Source organism: Crocuta crocuta, unplaced genomic scaffold (assembly GCF_008692635.1).
Source record: "Crocuta crocuta isolate KB4526 unplaced genomic scaffold, BGI_CrCroc_1.0 scaffold113, whole genome shotgun sequence".
In the NCBI taxonomy this organism is placed as follows: Eukaryota; Metazoa; Chordata; class Mammalia; order Carnivora; family Hyaenidae; genus Crocuta; species Crocuta crocuta.
This window is the reverse complement of record NW_027530368.1, coordinates 16,340,860-16,364,056: the sequence shown is the minus strand read 5'-3', so window position 1 is coordinate 16,364,056 and position 23,197 is coordinate 16,340,860. Positions and strand designations below refer to the sequence as shown.

Here is a 23,197-nt window from a genome sequence, read left to right as displayed (position 1 = left end):
TAAATTAGTCACTGCTAACAATGTAAAACCCTTCTGGGTAGTAAATACCTTTTGAATTATGAGGTTTTTCCAGTCTGGCTTGGGGAAATAGACATTGTCTGTATGAGCTTAAGGCCTTTCTTTTACCTGTGTCCTCTTAGGTGCCTTATTCACACACAGGCTAATCAGTTCTCAACTTCATATAAAACAGGAACACCCTGCATATATACAAAGTTATCTCTTTGTTAAGATCTCTCTTCTTTAGCACTCTGTCCTGTGAAATCTAGCCTTAGATGTCCCTAAATTCTCAACTTCACCTACTTAGGGAGTTTGCTAAGGTACACATGGGTCTCTCTTGTGTCCCAGACAGGATATTCCTTTAAGAAGTAAGCTGAGACAACCAAAGGGATCACTTCATCATTTCGTATCTCTTAGGGAATACTGTCTTTCTCACCCAAAGTAGTCTCTGGACAACTAATGTTTCTCATATTTTGTCCAGTTTTTTTTTTTTGTTTTGTTTTTTGGTTGTTTCAGGCAGGAAGACAAATCCAAACATTTTGGCAGACAATGGAAATCTTCTCTCACCTATCTTTTTACTAGCTGTAACAAGAAAGAAAATTCTAACATATTTACCCATGCAGTAACCATTTTTTTGGTGCTCTTCCTTCTATTGTTTGAATACAGAATTCTGTATGCTGTCATAATCCTTCTGTTTGAAGATCTGCCTTTAAAATTTCCTAAAGTGAATATCTACCAAGAATAAATTCTTTTAGTTTTTGTACATCTTTAAACATTTATTTGGGCTCTGATCTTTTTATTGAGCTATAACTCACATACCATAAAAATTACCTTTTAAAGTATAAAACTGGTTGGTTCTTAGTATATATACAAAGTTGTACAATCATCACCACTATGTAATTCCAGAATATGTTCATCACTCATATTCACTGGTAGTTATTCCCCATTCTTTACTCACAGCCCTGAAAACTACTAATTTACTTTCTGTCACCAGGATTTTGTCTATTTTTGACATTTCATATAAATAGAATCATACAATATATGGCATTTTATATTTCTCTGACTTAGCATATGGATATACTGTATATTGTTTATCCAGTAGTCAGTTAATGGGAATTTGAGTTATTTCCACTTTTTGGCTATTATGAATAATACTCTTATAGATATTCCTATAAAAGTATTTGTGTGGACATATATTTTCAGTTTTTCTGAGTGTATAATCAGGAATGGAGTTGGTGGGTCATATGATAACTCTCTCTATATCACATCATGGAGAATTGCTTAACTGTTATTCAAAGCAGTTGTATAATTCTATATTTCCATCAGCAATCTATAAAGGTCCACTTTCTGTACATCCCCACCAACACATGTCATCGTCTATCTTCCCTATTACAGCCATCCTAGTAGGTGTGCAGTAGTATCTCATTTGTGGTTTTGATTTGCATTTTACTAATGAAAGATGATATTTAGCATTATTTTGTGTACTTACTAGACATTTGTATATCTTACTTGGAGAAATATCTCCTCATATCCTTTGCCTATTTTGTTAAATATTTTTGAAAGTAGTATAATATGTTCTAAGTATTTTATCCCATTCTATGCTTTATCTTTTTATTTTTTGATGGTGTCCCTTGAGACATACAAAAAATTAGTATAGTATGTCTTTTTTTTTAACGTTTATTTATTTGTGAAAGAGAGAGAGAGAGAGAGAAAGTACACAGGGGAGGAGCAGAGAGAGAGGGGTACAGAGGATCTGTAGCAGGGTTTGTGCTGACATCAGACAGCCCAGTGTAGGGCTTGAACGCATGAACTGTGAGATCATGACCTAAGCTGAAGTCAGACACTTAACCAACTGAGCCACCCAGGTGCCCCAATGTAGTATTTCTTGTAAGTCAGGTCTTTTGGCATCCAGTTCTCCCAGTTGCTGTTTACCTGGGAATGTTTTAATTTCTCCTTTGTATTTGAAGGACAGTTTGCTGCATACAACATCTGTGATTGACAGTCTTTTCTTTCAGAATTTTGAACATGCCATCAACTGCCTTTGGTCTTCCATGGACTCTGATGAGAAATTATGTTAGGGTCCCTGGATGGCTCAGACCATTGGGTATCTAACTTCGGCTCAGGTCATGATCTGTGGTTTATTAGTTTGAGCCTTGTATCATTCTCTGTGCTGACAGCTCATAGCTTGGAGCCTGATTCAAGTTCTTTGTTTCCCTCTTTGTCTGCCCCTTCCCTGCTCATACTGTCTCTCCCTCTCTCTCTCTCTCTCTCTCTCTCTGTCTCTCGCTAGAATAAATAAAACATTAAAAAAAGTTATCTGTTAATCTTATTGAAAATCCCTTACACATGTTGAGTCACTCCTCTCTTGCTGCTTTAAAGATCCTTTGTCTTCAAAAGTTCTATTTTGATGTCTCTAGTGTAAATTTATTTGAATTTTCCCAGTGTCGAATTTGTTAAACTTCTTGGATGTGTATATTAGCATTTTTAATGAAAATTGAAAATTTTACAGGCATTGTCTCTTCAGATATCCTTTATACTCCTATATTTCCTTCTTCTTCTCATAAACATACTCTCCATTATGTATATGCTAGTACATTTAGTGGCATCCTGCAGGTCATTGTTTATTTTCTTAATTCTTTGTTTTTTCTTGTTTTTCAGATTGGATAATCTCAATGGACCTAATTTAAAGCTTTTTGTTGGTTTGTTTGAGAGAAAAGAGAGTGAGCACAAATGGAATAGGGGCAGAAGGAGAGAAAGGGAGAATCTTAAGCAGGCTCCGTGGTGCAGTGCAGAGCCTGACGTGGGACTTGATCTCACAACCTTGAGTCATGACCTGAGCCTAAATCAAGAGTCAGATGCTCAACCAACTGAGTCACTCAGGCACCCCAAGTTTAAAGTTTTCTGATTGTTTTTTCTGCTAGCTCAAATGTTGAGCCCTTTTAGTAAATTTTTCAGTTCAGTTATCATAACTTTATAATCCAGAAGTTTTATTTGGTTATATTTCATAAACTTTATCTCTTGATAGTCTCTTTTGTAAGGTATAATTCTCATACTTCAATTTTTTAGATATGGCTTCCTTTACTTCTTTGATCATATTTAGAATAGCTAAATTAAATGATTTCTCTAGTAACTTCAAGCTCTGGGCTTGAACTCAAGGACAGTTTCTATTGAGTACAATTTTTTTTTTCCCTGTGAGAAGTACATAATTCTTATGTCTTTGCACGTCCCCTAATCTCTGCTGATAACTGGACACATCCATTCATTGTGGCAACTCTTGAAATCATCTTGCCCCACCACCAGTATTTTTTATTGCTGCTGTGGGTTTCGTTGGTTTTGCTGCTGTTTATTTTTTTTTAGTGACTTTCTTGGAGCAATTCTCTAGTGTGTATTTGTTGTTGTGTATGGCCACTGAGGTCTTTGCTAGCTCAGTTTAGTGGTCAGCTAATCATTGCAGACTTTTTTAAAGTTTCACAGCCGTTGCTGATGGGCGCTGCATATGCTGGAGTACAACTCCAGTGCTCAGGAAAGCCGTTTGCAACTCTGCCTTATATTTCTTTATCTGCTTGTGCAAGAAATCTCAAGGTCTACCAGAGATGGGACCTTAGGGTTTTCTCCTATCTCCTCTAGGCATGAGTGCATTCCTGGCTATGTATGCCACCCTGTGTGTGCTTGTGCTTCTCTCGTACCCTGGAACATATCTGAAGTTTTCAAAGCTTACGGTAAATATCTCATTGTCCAGCTTTTCCCTTAAAGTTTTTTGTTTTGTTTTGTTTTTTCCTTTGAGTTATTCTTTGCCAAACAATAGCTTTTATAACCACCTCAGGGACTGTAATATTAAATAACTGGCACTGAAAAATACCCCCAGGGGAAAGACTCTTTACTTTGTGTAAGTCTAAATAAGGTCAAATAAAGACATCCTCTATGTGATTATTTTCAGAGAAATGCCAAACAGTTCAAATAATGCCACTTCTCTAAGAAAGGTGATTGGGAGTTCCAAATCTTCTCTGCCTTCCCCAGTGGCTGGTCGGCTTCTGCTTTTATCCATTAGTATGGGACTATTGGTTTTAAAAACTTTGAAGCTTAGGAGAGAGGTGGAGGGGTGTGGTAATAAGATAGGGTTAAATACCAGAAATCTCACTTTTCTTACCAAGATTTCATTATTTTTCTTGAATAAACACTCTTGAGTTTGTCGAAAACAGGTGAATTCCCAGAGGTCTAAAAAAGTTGATTTTGACAAATTTTGCCACAGTTCTCATTACTTTTATGAGAAGTGGAGTTTTGGAAGTCCAGAAATGCTTTTCCATTTCAAATGACAGCAGTTACCTCAGTTTTGAGAATGATAGTGCATGTAAAAGCATGATAGAACGTTTTTCTCTTGGTACAAAAGATGTTGCTTTCCTGTCCTCTCCTTTGCACTCTTGCCTGTGAGAAGTCTGTAGTTATTCATGTCTCTGTTTCTTTGTATATAATTGTCTCTTCCCCCTACCTCTGGTTTCTTTTAAGGTCTTCTCTTTATAACTAGTTGTATTCAGCTTAGTTATGAATAACTTTCTTCATGTTTCTAGTGTTCGTGGTTCATTGAGCATCTCGAATCTGTGAGTTTATAATTTTGATCACATTTAGAAAAAAAATCTAGCCATTATTTCTTTAAATAATTTCTGAACTTCTCCCTGTTCCCCAGCCTCTTTTAGAGTTCCAATTATACATTTTTAGATTACTTTAATTTTTCCCACAAGTCACTGACCGTTTCATCATTTTTCTCAGTCCTCTCTTCCCATCTATTTTATTTTCTATCACTTCTATTGCTGCTTTTGTTCTTTTCTATATAGTGTGACTTTTCTCCAGATACTTTTAAGATTTTCTCTTTGTTGGTCTTCAGCAGTTTGACTGTGATGTGTCTGGTTGTGTTTCTTTTTCTTTTGTTTTGTGTTTGTTTTGTTTATTTTAGTATTTATTTATTAAATTTTTAAACATGTTTTATTTAGTTTTGAGAGAGAGAGAGAGAGAGAGAGACAGTGTGAGCAGGGGAGAGCCAGAGAGAGAGAGGGAGACACAGATCCTGAAGACAGACTCCAGGCTCTGAGCTGTCAGCACAGAGCCCAATGCGGGGCTCGAACTCATGAACCATGAGATCATGACCCGAGCTGAAGCCAGATGCTCAACCAACTGAGGTACCCAGGCGCCCCTATTTTAGTATTTATCCTGTGCAAAGCTCACTGAGCTTCTTGGATTTATTTTTTATTTGATGTCTTCCGTTATTATCCTGTCATCACATATCCTAAGCAGTACCTACACTCTGTTTAAACAGCCATTAAACAAACATGATATTTTCTTATCCAAAAAGTAAAATTGAAGAGTAGTTTCAAGGGGGAAGATGAAAGAATAAACAAGGATTAGCTATTTTAGAACACTCTGCATCTAATTCATGGATCAGGTCTCTTTAAAAATATCTTTTTTTTTTTTAATGTTTATTTTTGAGAGAGAGACAGAGACACAACTGTAAGCAGGGAAGGGGCAGAGAGAGAGAGGGACATACAGAATCCTTAGCATGCTCCAGGGTCTGAGCTGTCATCACAGAGCCTGATGCAGGGTTCAAACTCACCAGCTGTGAGGTCATGACCGGAGTCTAAGTCGGACGCCTGACTGACTGAGCCACCCAGGTGCCCCAGAAATAACTTAAGAGTAAAAAGTATGTACCCCAAAGTATGAAAGCTATGCCCAACTTTCATCATCTCCAGGAGTGAAAATGTGTGCAGGGGAAAATTTTCCATTTTTCACAGGAGCCAATTACATTCCTACAAAGACAGAAACAAAACTCATGCTGTAGTTTTTCATTAAAACTCTAAAACAAAAGCTAATTACCTTTTAATATGGGGGAATTTCACATCATCCCACATAATAGTCTTAAATCATGGTATACTATTCATAGAGGTAAAACTTCCTCACAAAGTACTTCCATTATAAATAGCATTTGTAAGGGTAATACTGGAAATTAGTGTACAATTTTAGCATTATTTATACCTTCAAGTCACATATGAGATAAAGAAAAAAGCATTTTGTAAAGTTTGAAATGGCATATACATTTAAGACAACTTTGCTCTTTTAAGATCTGAATAATCCAAGAAAATACTGCTTTATACATTATCCACATTGATTTCAAGTAACAGCTGTTTGGAGAACAAAAGTGAATTTCTACAAGGAAAGTAGGATTCATTTTATTTTACAGATTGTCTATAGATTGAATTAGTTAGAAAATTGTGAAATCTCATCTTCAGTTACTGCAGTTTAGGTGGAACTGCATTACTAATTCATACCAAAAAACCACTTATTGAAGTAGAAGAGAATTAGCCTTAAATGTCACACTTAACAGCATTAGCTTTCAAAATACCACAGTTGTTTATGAAGATGAAATACATTCACAGATGTTCACAAAACCTACCTAATCATACCAACATTAGAGTTCAAAAGAGAGAACAATTGATTTCCTGAAGAAAAAGGTTTTTGAGACAGGATAAACCTAATGAAATGCAAAATCTTTACTAATAATTAATAACCTGGAGGTTCTCTTAGCTATAGCTAAGAAGCAGGTAAAGGTCAATCTTAACAGAATATCTGTGAGTTGCCTAATAGTCTCCCTGCCCAGAGTTATTAAAAACCAGTAAATATTATTTTAATTATAAAATGTGGAGAACTTCAGTGTGCTTGAGAGATATGAATGAGATTTTTTTCCTAGTAGTAGCATTTTATTAAAAGTATTGTAAAGCAGTAAAACATCAAAACACATATTTTCATACAGATATACAACATTCCTATGGGAGCAGCAGCCTGTCATTTTCAATTAGGTTCCTCATTCTGATCACTATTCAGTTAAGTGAGAAACTAAAAAAGAAGAAAATACTTTTACTTTACATTTTCTGTAGGGGCTTATATGCCATCTCCATGGGCAACATGAAATATTTTGTATTAAATTTGTATTATATAATGTTAATACATAGAAAATACACACACATATATATTTGTGTCATGTAGTATGGGATAAACATTGGTGAACCCAGTACCTAGCTTAACAGCTAGAATATTAAAAATATTATTGAAAATCCTAAGTATTCCTTGGAGATTGAGTCCATCTGCTCTGCTACACCCCCATCTCCACCAGAGGCAATTAGTGCGCATTTTTTAATAGATTATTGTCAAGTTGGTTTCCATATAACACCCAATGCCCATCACCACCCTTCCCCTCTCACACACCCCCATCAGCCCTCAGTTTGTTCTCAGCTTTCAAGTCTCTCTCATGGTTTGCCTCCCTTCCTCTCCCCAACTATTTTTCCCCTTCTTCTCCCCCGTGGTCCTCTGTTAAGCTCCTCCTAATCCACCTATACCTGCAAACATATGGTATCTGTCCTTCTCTGCCTGACTTATTTCACTCAGCATAACACCCTCAAGTTCCATCCAGGTTGCTACACATGGCCAGATTTTATTCTTTCTCATTGCCATGTAGTATTCCATTGTATAGATAAACCACATCTTCTTGATCCATTCATCCGTTGATGGACACTTAGGCTCTTTCCATGTTTTGGCTATTGTTGAGAATGCTGCTATGAACATTGGGGTCCATGTGCCCCTATGCATCAGCACTCCTGTGTCCCTGGGGTAAATTCCTAGCAGTGCTATTGCTGGGTCATACGGGAGTTCTATGGCTAATTTTTTGAGGAACCTCCACACTTTTTTCCAGAGGGGCTGCACCAGTTTACACTCCCACCAACAGTGTAGGAGGGTGCCCACTTCTCCACATCCTCGCCCGCATCTAGAGTCTCCTGATTTGTTCATTTTAGCCACTCTGACCGGCACAAGGTAGTATCTCAGTGTGGTTTTGATTTGTATTTCCCTGATGATGAGGGACCCTGAGCATCATTTCATGTGCCTGTTGGCCATCTGGATGTCCTCTTTGGAGAAGTGTCTGTTCATGTTCATCACAGAGCCTGATGCAGGGTTCAAACTCACCAGCCGTGAGATCATGACCTGAGTCAAAGTCGGATGCCTGACTGACTGAGCCACCCAGGTACCCCAGAAATAAGAGTAAAAAGTTTGTACTCCAAAGTATGAAAGCTATGCCCAACTTTCATCATCTCTATTGTTCTAAATTCTTGTTCAGTTATATTGCTTATATCTGTTTTGAGCAGTTTTTTAGCTGTCATTCCTTCCTGGAATTACTATGGAAGAGAGTTCTTCAATTTCATCGTTTTGGTTAGCTTTCTGTCTTTTGTTAGTTTTAAAAGCTTGTTATGCACTCTGCACTTGTGAGTGCTGCTGTACCAAAGAAGGCTCTTTGACTGTCCAGGGCCAGTCTGTTCAGTAAGTGTTCTTTGAATGGTGTCTCTTGGTCTCTCTTGTTGAGACCTTGTTTATTTTATTTCCCTACTTGTAGTGGTATTTGAGACTCTCCACTATGTGTACTCTGGCTTGTTTCTTGAGGTAGCTCATCTAATATGTACATCCAAGGCTAGTTTGCAGCCAATTAATCAATTTTGACCTCCTGTTCAGGACCAAATTTTTCCATTCCTTTCATCCATTTGATTAAATGGATGTGGAGCTGTGATTAAATGGCTGTGAAGTTAAACGATCATCTGCAAGCTGGAGGCCCAGGGAAGTTGGTGGTGTAGTTCCAGTCCATGTCTGAAGACTCGAAAATCAGACGGCCAGTGGTATATGTCTCAGACTAAGTTTGAAGGCCCGAGTATCAGGAGTGTCAAAGTCTTAAAACAAATTATACAGATGCTCTGGCATGGGGAATAGTCCTGTGCTTTGTGGTCAGTACCCAGAAGGTCCACAGGATCAGGAGGAGACACTGGAGTTCAGCAGAATAGAAGCAGCACACAAGAGACAGCAGAGCCTGGTCTTCCTAAAGCAGAGCCACTGGCAACAGCAAATTCTTCCAGGCCCTCTTCCACCAAACAACCTCCTTGATTTCAATCAGTATGCATTTTTAAGAGATTTTACCTTTAGCGTATTTAGCCACAAACCATATATTCTTTCATTATGCTATTTTTTTCTGTTAATAAAAATAATAATACTATATGTAGTAATCTGAGATCACTCATTGCTTGTAATATTTTTCTAAGATTCATACACGTTATTGTATGTAAGAGAAGTCATTCATTTTGGGGGCACCTGGTGGCTCACTTGATTGAGCATCTACTCTTATTTCAGCTCAGGTCATGAACCCTGGGTCATGAGATCAAGCCCTGAGTGGAGCTCTGCACTGAGCATGGAGCCTGCTTGGGGTTCTCTCTCTCTTCCTCTGCCCTCTCCCGTGCTCACATGCTCTCTCTCTCAAACATAGAAATCACAGTGATGATTTTATTTTACTAGGGTATACAATAATGTGTTTATTCTCCTGTCAATAAACATATCAGTTGTTTCCAAAATTTTGTTTTTGTAAGACTTGTTTCAGTGAATTACCTTGGAAGATTTTTGATCTCTACTGTGTGTGTATGCAAGAGTTTCTGTAGAGTGAGGCTTTTCAAACTCTGGATCACATCCTAATACAATCAGTATGGTTACTTTCAAGAGTTTGTCATGTTTTTAAATAGGAGAGAATGTAAATGTTTCAGGAAAATTGGTTTCCATTGTTTCTTTATACCTATACACACATATACTTATATATGATTGTAGTGGGATCACAATGTAATATGCAGTGTAATGTGGATTAGGATCATGAATGTTTGGAAAATCTACAGCTATGGAGTGAAACTGCTATGTAACAACGTATGTTCATGTTTTGTGTTACAAGCTAAGGCCCACATGTTTTCAAATTGGTTATAGCAATATATAGATTTACCTAGTATGCCAAAAGTATACATTTTCCATATTATTACTAACATTTGTTACCTATTTTTTGCCTATTTATTGAGAGGATTGGTCTCTCATTTTGGTATTTAATTTGAATAATCTCACCCATGGTCAGGTCCAATTATGGAAAGAGCCCAAACATCCATCGACTGACAAATGGATACACAGGATATGTATGTATGTATATATACAATTGAATATTACTCAGTGACCAAAAAGAATGAAATATTGCCATTTGCAACAGTGTGGGAATGTTTTGATTACTTATTCTATTTCATTGCTTATAATTGGTCTGTTCAAGATTTTTATTTCTTACTGACTCAGAATTAGGTTATACATTTCTAGAAATTTGGCGTATAAATTTATTTAACCTCTCTCTTATGATCTTTTGTATTTCTGTACTGTTGTTTCTCTCTTTCATTTCTTATTTTATTTGACTCCTCTCTTTTTATTTTTTTAATGCTTTATTTATTTCTGAGAGAGAGAGACAGTGTGAGCAAGGGAGGGTCAGAGAGAGAGGGAGATACAGAATCTGAAGCAGGCTCCAGGCTCTGAGCTAGCTGTCAGCACAGAGCCCGACGTGAGGCTCGAACCCCTGAACTGTGAGATCCTGACCTGAGCCAAAGTTGGACGCTTAACCTACTGAGCCACCCAGGCGCCCCTTGTGGGTGTTCTATATATTGTGGGATGTTGAGCAATATCCCCAGCTGAGCCACCCAGGTGCCCCTAAAATCTATTTTGTTTAATATAAGTATTGCTACCCTGGTTTTCTTTTCACTTCCATTTGCATTGTAAATGCTTTCCCATGCTTTCACTTTCAGTCTGCATGTGTCATTAGGTCTGAAATGAGTGTCTAGTAAGTGGCATATAAATGTGTTTTACTTTTTTATCTCTTCTGTCACCCTCTGTCTTTTGATTGGAGAGCTTAGTGCATTTCCAGTAAAGTAATCATTAGTAAGTATGTACTTATTGTATGTTGTTACTTGTTTTATGGTTGTTTTCATAGTTCTCTCTTCCTTTTGCCCCTTGCTGTCTTCTACCATGGTTTGGTGGCTTTCTTTAGTGATATACTTGGATTCCTTTCTCTTTCTCTTTTGCATATTTAATACCAGTTTTTACTTGTTGGTACCATTAGTTTGGATATAAAATCTGCATATAGAAGTCTATATATTAAGTTGATGAACACTTAAGTTTGAACCCATTCTAAAAACACTGTATTTTACTCCTTCCCCACCTCTCCCACCATGTTTCAGGTATATGGTGATGTACTTTACACCCTTTTATTTTGTAAATCCCATGACTGATTTTATAGATAAACTTAATTTTATGCTTTTGTGCTTGCTACTTTTCTTACTCCTACTTATGATATTTTCTTTCTCTCAAAGAGTCCCCTTGAGCATTTCTTGCAGGGCTGGTTTAGTGGTGATTAATTCCTTTAATTTTTGTTTGTCTGGGAAACTCTATATCTCTGTTTTTACTCTAAATAATAGCATGACTTGATAGAGTATTATTGGTGGAAAGATTGTTTCTTTGGCACTTTGAATATATCATTGCACTCCTTTTTGGCTTGCAAAATGTCAACTAAAAAAGCAACTGATAACCTATGAGGTTTCCTTTGTATGTAATTGTTTTCTTTTCTCTTCCCACTCTTAAATTTCTCTCTTTATCACTACATTTTGCCATTTTAATTACTAAGTGCCTCGGTTTGGGCCTCCTTGTGTTCATTTTGTTGGGGGCTCTCTGTGCCTCCTGGATCTGAATTTCTATTTCCTACCCCAGATTTGGCAAGTTTTCAGCTATTATTTGTTAAAGTACCTCTATAATGTACATATTATTGCTTTTGATGGTGTCACTGAGTTTCCTAAGTCGATTTTCATTTTTTATTTTATTTATTTTTTGTTTCTCCCATTAAGCTTGATTGCTCTCTATCACTCTGTCCTCCAGGTTGTTAATCCATTATTTTGCTTCCTCCAGTTTACTCCCTTTATGTATTTTTAATTTTAGTTATTGAGTTCTTCATGTCTGATTTTTTAATATTTTCTATCTCTTAAAGGGCTGACTGAGACCTTCCACTCTTTTCTCAAGTCCAGTGAATATATTTAGGATCATTATTCTCAATTCTCTATCAGGGATATTACTTATCTTCATTTTGTTTAACTCTCTTGCTGTGATTTTACCCTATTCTTTCTTTTAGGACATATTTCTCTGTCTCCTCATTTTGTTTAACTCCCTGTGTTTGTTTATATGTGTTAGGAAAGTCAGCTCTGTCTCCTGCTCTTGAAACTGGTGGTCTTATGAAGAAGAGGTAGTATAGTGTCCTCTGTTCACCAGAACCTGGAGCTACAGGGGTGTCTCCTATGTGTGTATAGTGGGTGCACCCTATTGTTGTCACGGAGGTGCCTTTGCCTTCGGTCTAGCCATTTGCCATGTATCTCTTTGCATGCTGTGGGCAGGGTTTGTTCCCTGTGTTGTCAGTGGGCCAGTCTGGGGCTGCGTGAGGATTGAGTTGAGTCAGACCAGGTGTTTATCAGAGCTGGGATTACAGCAAACTGCAGGGCACTCTCCTTGTGTCATCCTCTAAGAATCTTTAGTTGTTTGGTGAGGTCTCCAGTCTACTGTTGGGGCCACATTCTGACTGGTGTGTGTGTGTGTGCATGCATGCGTGTGTGTGTGCATGTGTGTGCGCGTGTGTGTGTGTGTGTGTATCTTTCGGGAACTCCTGCCAGTGGGAATCTACAGGAGAGTACAGAGGCAGGTTGCTTGATGTTAGCAGAGATTGCTCTAGTCTGCTGTGGGAGGGACTTGGAGCTGCCGTGGAGAGCCAGTTCAAGCAGGCAGGTTAGCAGGATAATGTGGGGGAAGTATACTGCTATAAAGCTAGGTGGAGAGTAAAATTTGTGCTGTGCTGGTTGTGGCTGGTGTCCTTGTATCTAGACTGGAGGGAAATGACACCTGCCAGCTATTTTCTTCTTTGAAAAGCCTCCTAAAGATCCCTCCTTCACCAGCATATTATCAGAAATTAGTTAATAAATCTCCTTCCCATATATCCTAGGTGTTTTTTTCAAAGTGCTGCTTCTATGCTGTATGGCACTGCGGCTGTTTTGCTGTACTTTCTCTGTAAGAATGGGGCCTTAGTTTCCTAGAGCTCTCTAGCTTTCCCAGAGCTGCCCATTGATTTTTAAAGTTCCAGGTGTTAAGGCCCACTGCTTGTAAGAACTCAGGAAGGTAAGCCCTTCTGGTTTTCAACACCAGGTGTTACGGGGATTCATCTTTCCAGTGCTGGTCCCTCTTGACTGGGGTATTACCTAGGTGTTTCTGTGGGATGAGGTGAGGTAGGATTCTCCTACTCTGCCATATTCTAGGGTAGCAAAATTGAAATTTCACAGTTATTCATCTATTCTCTAGTCAGTCTATATATATATTTTTTCTTTTTATTATGAACTGTGCTGCTATGAAAATCCTTGTACATGTGTCTGGGTACACATATGCATAAGTTTCGCTAGGGTATCAGGATGGAATTGTTATTTCAGAAGTTATGTAGAAGTTCAGTTTTACAAAATGAGGCAAAATTTTCTCCACAGAGATTTTTGTCAGTTTACACTGCCAAAGTGACTGTTTAATTGTAGATATTGATCCACATAACTTCAAACACTTCTTGGTCGTTTCTCCATTTTTATTACATTTTGTGAGTGATAGCAATACCCCACATAGTATTAATTTACATCCCCCTGAGTAATGACTTTCAGCTTGTTTTTCATATTTTCATTGACCATTTGGATATCTTTTGGGAAGTGTATGTTCAAGTCTTTGGCCCATTTTTCCATTAGGTTTTCTGTATTTTCCATATTGATTTGTAAGAATCTCTTAAAATAATATGTATTCTGGGCATAAGTTTTTGTCAAGTTGCCAATATCCTGTAACAATGTGTATATTACTTCTTCACTTCTCTGATGGTATATTTTAGTGAACTTTCAATGTAGTCTTGTATATCTATTTTTGACATATCCTAGTGCATTTTTAGTATGTCTAAGAACTCTTTTTCTAATTCAGATTCATGAAGTTATTCTTCTATGTTACTCTCTAGAAATGTTATTTTGTTGACTTTACATTTAATATCTTTGTCTTGAATTATAATTTTGGTATGATATGTAGCCATGCCTCATTTCCCCCATATATGCATTCAGATGCCAAGAATTATCTTTACCTTGTGTTTTCTCTATCTTCTTTTCATAAATTAGCTATTCGTTATTAGAAGCTTTCTACTCTGTTCCATTTTTCTACTTATATACCTTTTCAACAATAATACTATGTATTACTAGATTAAGAAAGATTTGATTTCCTTAAAGCAAGGTTGAGGAAATTGTGGCCAGTGGGTCAAAATCATCTGATAGGACATTTCTCCTGGTAGAAGACATGTTTGATAAGACTGATGACCACTGGAGAAAACCAAATGTACAGTGATTAGACTATGAAATACTGCTTTTTGTCAGAGAGTGAGACATGTAAACACAGAACCCTAGAAATCCCGTAAAAAAAGAAGAATATTTATTCATTGTGCTCATCTTTCCATCTGAATCTGATGCTCACATATATTGAGATACAAACTTTGTATTGAAAGGTGGTTTTGGGTTAATGTGTCCCTGAAACCTTGCTGCTTCCACTTAAAAATACACTTGAAAAGAGGCTGGCTGCATGGCTGTGACCCAGTAGTCATGAAATAGAGAAAATCCAACTGTTTCCACCTACCACTTATCTTCAGTAGCAGAGTGTTCACACCATATCTGCTAACTGCCAGAGTGACTCAATCTTGGGTCACTGGATTATATGCGAAGAGTCTCTACAGCTGATGATTTAAGGTGCTAGTGACTACGGAAATATGTATTGCAACTACAGATGCAACTTCTTTTGGTTTATTATATTTCTCGGAGAAAATTCATGGTACTGAGCTCCTGTCCTGCTGCCTGGTGCTGAGCTTAGAAATGCTAGTAATGCTGGGATGCCTGGGTGGCTCAGTTGGTTAAGCACCCATCTCTTGATTTCAGCTCAGGTCATAATCTCATGGTTTGTGGGTGTGAGCCCCACATCAAGCTCAGCACTGCTGGTGCAGAGCCTGTTTGGGATTCTCTTTCTCTCCCTCCCTCTCTCTCTGCCCCTCCCCTGCTCTCTCCCTCTCAAAATAAATACATAAACTTAAAAAATAAAAAAATAAAAAAAGAAATTCTCATGATGCCTTTAACCTCAATTCAGCATTGTTGAATGATGCCAAGATCAAGGAATTCAGTTCAATGTGATTTTTTTCCCCAACCATTCCTTACCTTGGTAGGCTCTTTGTGTGTAAAAACAGTGCCCCAGCAATCCTTTGGAGAATGAAAACTATACGATTTGGAATTAAGAATTCTTGTTCAGCCGAACAAGGAGTTGCAAAGTTAAAATCTTCACTGTAATTTAAGAAAAAAGATGACCTTAAATCTGGTTCACAGAGCATAATTTTTCCAGTGCTTGTTAATTTATGTGCATGATATGGCATATCATGGCTAATAACATCAATAATAATATAAAATGCTTAATATCTATTTGGATCCTAAATAAAATTCAGTTTCATGTTTGAAGTTTAAAAGTCATTTTATTTTTAAACCTTTAAGGAGAATCGAGACATTAGACTGAGAAAACAGCTATCTTTTGGGAATAGTCAATCTGTAGTACTCTTCTCTGGAGAATCATTGCTGCAGATTCTATTTTTTAATGTGATTAGTGCATGTTCATGAATGTGGCTCTGAATTAAGACTGTTTATTTCCTTTTCCATTTTTCTTGTTGGCCAGATTTTGGGTTATAGTTTTTTCGTCTTGTCCATTGAGAGGTAATTATAAGTCAAATTGACCATACAAGGAAGTAAACCATTATAACCAAATGATATACAGTAATAGCCTCATTGTATTGATGTAAGTTTGGCAATGACAAAACTGCAACTGGTTTCTCAAATTGCTTGACCGTGGATCATCAGTGTGCCTTTATCTTCTGGTTCTACCCCTAACAAGCACATCAGTGGACAGCAGCCCCCCCCCCCCCATTCCACACCCCTACTGAAGACATCTAAATTAAAGCTGTAGAGATAGTGTTATAGCTTTTGTCATGTTCCAAAATCTTTTCTTATTGACTATAATATATAAAAGTTCACAATAAGTATACAGTACAATAAATTATGTGAAAATACCTGTGTGATCATCACTGTGGGCAATAAACTGAACATTGCAAGTACTCAAAGAGCCCCTAACATACTTCCTTCCAGTAATTAAACCAACTATTCCACCAACAATGTGTGAGATTTCATGTTGCTCTAAACCTTTAGCAACATGTAATGTCAGTGTTATTCATTTTAGCCATTCCAGTGGGTATGTAGTGGCATTATAGTGTGATATTAATTTAGGGAAATTCCTAGTGAGTCATAAATGTCTGGTTCCCCCAAGCCTAATCCCTACTCAGAGATTCTGACAATTATCAAATATCTTTACTATGTTTAATTTCTACTTATACTATTGAGAATGACGTATTATTGTTTGCAGCTAAGCATACTGCTGATATTGAGGAGAAAGAATATATAATGTTGGGAAGTGATTGGTTAAAAAAGAAATAGATTTACAGAGAAAAGATGGCATAGAAAGGGGCAGTATACAAAGAGAAATAAACAGTTGTCTAATGGGTTATTAGAAAGAGATAAGCCTGGGCAATGATATTATCTTTAGAGATCACTTCTATTTTTTACTGCCCTTTTACAGTAATTAAAAATGGATCGTTACCAGTCCATATGTTAGAATTTTGAGAAACAGATAGAGACAACTTTGGAAAAGTGAACAATTGATGCACTGACAAAGAGTGGAAAGAAATTATAAGGATAATTCAAAAATTCAACTTTGCTTCACTAAATATAGGTGCTTCTTGGTACCTTCCATAATCCTTTGTATTTTCTTAAGTAGTGCTTATACATTAACATGCTTCCTTTTACTCTTATGAAAGAAAGTAAGCACTGGTTTTGCCCAGGGTTTACCAAACCTGGCTGATATTAAAATCACCAATTCTGAGTGCACCTGGGTGGCTCAGAGTCTCAGTTGCTTAAGCGTCCGATTCTTGATTTTGCCTCAGGTCATGATCCTGAGGTTCATAAGCTCATGATCTTGCAGTTCGTGGGTTCAAGCCCTGTGTTGAGCTCCACATTGACAATGTAGAGCCTGCTTGAGATTCTCTTTCTCTCCCTCTCACTGTCCTTCACACACACACACAGTCTCTCTCTCTCTCTCTCTTTCTCTCTCAATAAACAAATATAAAAAATAATTATAAGAACTTGAAAATCACCAACTCTGGTCTTAAACCCAGTTATAATAAATCAGATTTTCTATATGGGCTCTGGAAGAAGGTGTGTTTTGAAACCTTAGGTGGTTTTGGTGATCCTGAAGATTTGAAAGCTATTGGCATAAACTTCACAGAAATGAGTATTTTATTTTTTAATAAAGTTGGGGACATGGGGCACCTTGGTGGCTCAGTTGGTTGAGTGCTCAACTTCAGCTCAGGTCATGATCTCCCAGTTTGTGGGTTCGAGCTCTGAGTCAGGCATTGTACTGACAACTAGCTCAGAGCCTGGAGCCTGCTTCAGATTCTGTATCTCCCTCTCTCTTTTACCCTCCCTTGCTCATGCTGTCTCTCTCTCTCTCTCTTTCTCTCTCTCAGAAATAAAAAAAAAATAAAATAATAAAATTGGGGACATTTTCTCTTGGTGTGGAAAATACATGGAATGTATTTACCCTATGTAAATCCTCTAGGCAAATCTCATTTCTGTGTAAAGAGAATTTAACAAACTTATTTGATTCAAGTGTCCATTTGGGTATTAATTTTATCTTGTCTTTCTTGATTTTTCTGAATTTTTATATGATATTTCCAAGTTCAAGTTTAAAGTGAAAAATATAAACACTGAAATTGAAGTTAATCGCAATGTATTTGGGTATTGTCTCAGATACTTTTTAGCTTTGGGAAAATATTTAACATCTTGAGCATCATTTTTCCTGATGTGTTAAATAAGAATATTGTCAGACTTTGTGTGGACTTTATTTGAGAGGTGTGTGTGTGTGTGTGTGTACGTCCGCATGTGTGCCTGGTTTATGTATATGTCTGTGCATACCGGTTTTAGTTGAACAGAAGTCATGTACTAAGTGTTTCCTTACTTTCTTAGATGCCATTTTATTAAAATTAGGATGACTAGCATCACACTCCTCTTGCTTCTCAGTACCCTCATTGCATGACAGATTGCCTAGTGACCCTGTGTTTAATATTTAAATAGTATTACATAGCAGTTTATTATATCCTTCTATAAGCTAAAAATATAATTGTGTTAATGTATCTTGAGTCTCTGTCAGACATTTTTAAAAAACATACATTGGCTTGCAATGGTGGTCATTCATTTGGCAAAAAAATTTTTTTTTTCATTTGGCAAATTTTTATTGAAGACTATGTCTCAGGCACTGTTCTTGTTTCTGGAGAGTATTGTAGTAAATAAAAGAGACCAGGTTTCTGATTTTTGAAAGAGTAAATTCCAATAGTTGGAGAATATACAGTGTGAATGGGAAACTATCAATTCCTCCAAGTCTCATGGAATCCAAGCCTGTGTCTACTACAACTGTCTTAAATTTGGCCACTCACTTTCCTTGTCATTAAAATTAATCATTTATAGCATGAGAAAAGAATTATGCAAATGTATAACTTAGGTTCTGTTCAGAAGAGTATGGGGAAATAAGTAGAAAATAAATCTTCCCTATCAGACTGTGTTGACACTGAAGGTGTATTGTTTATAAAAAAAAAAAAAAAAATCAGATGGGAAAAAAGAGCAAAGGTTTTTAAAGGCACTGCTTGAAATCAGGGGAAGAGGTGGAAGGATTTTCCATTCTCTAATGCTGACACCCTAGAGCCAAAGATGAGGAGAAAAGGATTAGATACTGTGAAGGTCCAGCATGATCTTGAAGGATCCTATGGGGATAAGATAATTAGAGCATGAGAACAGGATCTAAGTTGTCAGCAGATAGGACACAGTAATGTAAGTTAGCAAACCAGTCATGAAAAGAGAAATGAATTGATAAGCTTTTTAGCTGAAAATAAGTGTAAACCAAAATTTAAAAATGTGAAGATGGGAGTCCTAGCAGGGAAACAGAGAATTACAGTTAGGCAACGGTGTGGTACAGAGAAGGGGTATCTGGGAATAATGTTAGTTAATAATAATACAGCTTCAGGCTGCTGTGTGTTTTTGAGCCAGTCATGGTTGCCTGCGACAAGGCTTCAAGTTTCTATATGGATTAATAGGGGGAGAGGAATTGCTGATCAAGTCTGTTCAGTATTTAATAGGTGTCATTTTAATCAATATTTATCCTGTATTTTAAGTGAAAAAAAAAAACAAGATTTATAAACATCTATTCTATTATTTTGATACCAAGTCCTTCTTAGATTAAAAAATACATGACTCATGCATATCCAGTCTATACTTATTTCAAATATAATCTTTTCATCTATATTAAAATACTTATTAACAAACTGCTAAAGTCAAAGCAAAGTATTTGTATCTAATAAGATGTGCAGTCATGTGCAAGAACACATATTTCCTAAGCTTACGTTTTGAGGCTGGAAAAACTAAACTCATGATGGTAACATGTTGAGTATTAAGTACTGTCGTCTTTATTTTTTACCCCTTTTCAGCAAAGAATTTGATGGTGTTTGTCTTTTATGAAAAGAAAATTTTCTCTGATAAGATTATTAATGAACTAATATGTGAAGATACATGAAGGAAAAACATGGAGTGGGAGAGAATTCCAGGAAAAGTGAACAAAGGCAAAAGCCCATGCAAAGATTCTGTGGTGTGTAAGAGACATAAATTCTTCCAGAGCTTAAAAAGGCCATGTGGCTAGAATGCAGAGACCTGAAAGAACAGTAATGTTAAAGGTCAGGTATGGTAGGAGTAAGACCATACAGGAATTGAAAGACCGTGGCAAGTGTTTTGGCCTTCATCATAAACCCCATAGGAAGCTAATGGATTATTTTAATAAGGAAGGTGGAGAATGGTCTGATAAAGTTAGGTTCATAATTTTTAGATAGCTCAGTCTATGGGTTGAACACTTATTAGAACAGGATAAAAGTAGATATAGGGAGGCCCATTAAGAGGCTATTTTAGTAGTGTAGGAGAGGGATTGTGGTGGCTTTGGACTTTGGATTTGACCTGAGGGGAAAATAGGACCCTAGAATACCTCCTGGATTTCTAACTTATATAATTGAATGGAAGTTGTTAGTATTCACTGCAGTGGAGAACACTGGGAAAAAGAAGAGTCATTTTGGATATTCTTTATGTTGTCCCAGTAAGAACATCATATAGAGATTGGAATATGCAGCCCTGGAGTTCTGAAGAATGGTCTAGCCTGGAAATAAATTTTTGCTAATCATTAGTATATCAGCGGTAATCAAAGTCTTCAGTCCGGATGAAATTCCATTGAAAAAAATGTTTTGAATGGTGAAAGAGGAGGGCTACATCTGAGTTCTGAGTTACCGAGAGAGTACAAGGGGACAAGTCTGTAAGAATGATAAAGGAGATCATAGTATCACCCACATCAAAGAGGATCTTATAAATGAAAGTGGTTAACAGCATTGAATCCTACTGAGGAGTCAAGAAAAATAAAGGCTGCAAAATGGCAACTTTCTGCTATTTGTGTATGTTGAGTTAAGCAGGCAGTCAATATGATCTCTTGTTTATGTCACAGAGTTAGGGCGCTTTATTTCCCAGTAGTTTAATGTTAAAGAGAGGAAATGTATATTTGTGTGCAGACATTTAAGAGTGTTATTATTTTTCTGGGGCAAATGTGAGGATACAACTGATGACCCTGGAAAACAATTCCAAGGAAAAGGGACTAGAAACTAGCCTTGGAGGTACTGACTGGCACTAGCACTAAATTAGATTTCTCCTGCTGTTTCATTCTCAGCATGGTTTTCCATGGCAACCAAGTGTAAATGGTTCTGCCAGGTGAACAGGTCAATACAATTACAGCCATTTGTCTTACCACTCTTATGGGCCTTATTAGGAAGCCTGAATTTTTGTTTGGGAGCCTATTAAAATTTGGTCAAACTTCTTGTCATTGTTTCAGTTCAAAGCTTTTAAAAGTTCCTTTGCAAGCAAGGAAACATATATATTAAAACTAAATCTAAGTGAGGAATAATTTTCACTATATAAATTGGAATCAAGTTTTGAGTAGAAGAATATAATGAATTTTAAGTGTAAAAGCCTATTTAAGTGTAAAAGCCTCCTCCAAAGGCTAGATTAAATAACTTTAAAAATCAAATAGCAGTCTGAGGTAAACTATATCACTTTGTGAAGCTCAGCACGCTTTAGTAAATTTACTTTTGTTACTGAAGACAATAAACATAATCAATGAATCATTAAACTCAAAGCATAAACATGGCTGATTTTTCACTTATGAAAGGTAGTGGTGCATTGCTTTTAATCTTCACACGTACAACCCAACCCTAAAGACAAAAAGTCCCAATGGAATATGGGGACAGTGTAATATTGGGACAATTAATACTGACTGACAAAGTGGAGATGGTTTTCCCAAAGTGACTTTAAACAGCGGAGATGCATACTCATCACACAAGCCTCTAAAATGGCGCTGACACCTGGCACAGGGTCTTTTAGCCATGTACAGTGCTGTGTGCACTGTGAAGTGACAGATATTTTGCTATTCACTATTCACATGTCAATGATTTTGGTCACGTTTTAAATTGGTTTAGTTTTCATTTCTAGGAACAAACTAATTGTAAGGGTCTCAAATTTGTTAACTTATAGTTTTAAAAACTACTGCCACCTTGAGATCTTTCACAGTTCTTTCTAAGTTGAATGTTCCATTTGAAGTAAAAAAAAAAAAATGTCAGCATGAAATGACTCAATTTAGTTTAGGTCTCAAGAAAGATACAGGCTGAAATTGCAACGTTTAGAAATCACAAGCCATTACTGCATCACAAAACTGAAAAAGGATTAAAGCCTAATTATTCATTAAATATTTACTACAGTGCAGGGTTTGATTTGATTACCTTATGTCGATTTCCAGGAAAGATAATACAAGTTCGTTTTTATCTGTGCCCTGAGCTACTGATTGTTGTGGATCATTTGTTCTGAGCATGATCTGAGCTTGCAGATGTTTAACTTCTCCTCCAGCATTTATGACAAAACAAAGCAGGATTGCTTGCTCACAGAAGCGAGCAGCGTGTCATAAAGATTCTATTTTAAGCTAATGAATTCTACTTGGGACAACAGTGCTCTAGGTTGCAGGGAGAACGAAACACTTGACTCATGAAAGATGGTAATCTTTTTAAAATCCTACCAGGGAGAGATTTCTATATTTCTGAAAAAATGTGAAGATGGCCCCCCCCCCCCCCCATGCAAATATATTATATTGTTTCAAATTATGCTCTTAACAGACACACAAATAATGACAGTAATGATGGGGTAAAAGTTTTGGGTTGTAAAGTATCTTACTCAATGTGTTTTTGATGTGCATGTACATGCGCGCGCACACACACACACACACATATGTGCCATAAATTCTTGAGCTTTATTCTACCACCACTTTGGGCACATGAACACAAGGTGTTTTTGCTAGACCTTTTTGTGTACAGAATACACAAATATTAGAACCATTAATAAAAATTGAAGAGAGAAGGGAGAATCTTGTACATCTTGTATGTTGTCTTTATATATTGCATGGTCTATAATTAGGCAAAGCAGAATGAGAGCTACTGATATGACAAATCACTGAATTATGGTTTAATGAAGCTTACATGCTCTGATCCCCCAGACAGTGTAATAATGTCAATTTTAATAATTCTGTTTACAATATGGAACATTAAACTAAGGCTTTTGATAGGGTGGATGAGGGGGATACTCTTCTCTGCTATCAAATAATTTTTATGGACATATTCTTCATAGACAGACTTTTTTATCATGGAGATATTTTGAAATGGCTAGGAAACCATTATTTCAATGTTTTGCTTGACTTTTCTTCTTCATGGGTCCAGCAATTCACAGGAAGCTTTATGCTTCTTTTTTGTAATAATCATTTTAACATAGTTTTTAATTTGGGCATCTAAGCAAAATTTTGAAAGCAAAGGAATAAAAGGAGACTTTAGTTATTTGCATATTTGGAAGATTGACAATCTGTGTCTACTCTGCTGGTTATAACCTAACATAGTGTAGGTCATAGTGTAGTAAGTTAGCTGCTTTTAGTAACAGAGTTGAGACTCAGTGTGTTACAACTATATTGCAAGAAGTAAATTACT

The 23,197-nt window shown here is 36.7% G+C and overlaps 1 long non-coding RNA gene across 1 annotated transcript; it reads right to left on the bottom strand.

The window, feature by feature from the left end:
- Positions 1 to 5,496: 5,496 nt before the first annotated feature.
- Positions 5,497 to 22,056, bottom strand: LOC144233370 (uncharacterized). Its single transcript, XR_013335658.1, has 3 exons — positions 21,953 to 22,056; positions 15,162 to 15,284; positions 5,497 to 5,792 (listed from the first exon to the last, which is right to left on the bottom strand). It is a non-coding gene; the product is annotated as an uncharacterized LOC144233370 (long non-coding RNA).
- Positions 22,057 to 23,197: the final 1,141 nt, after the last annotated feature.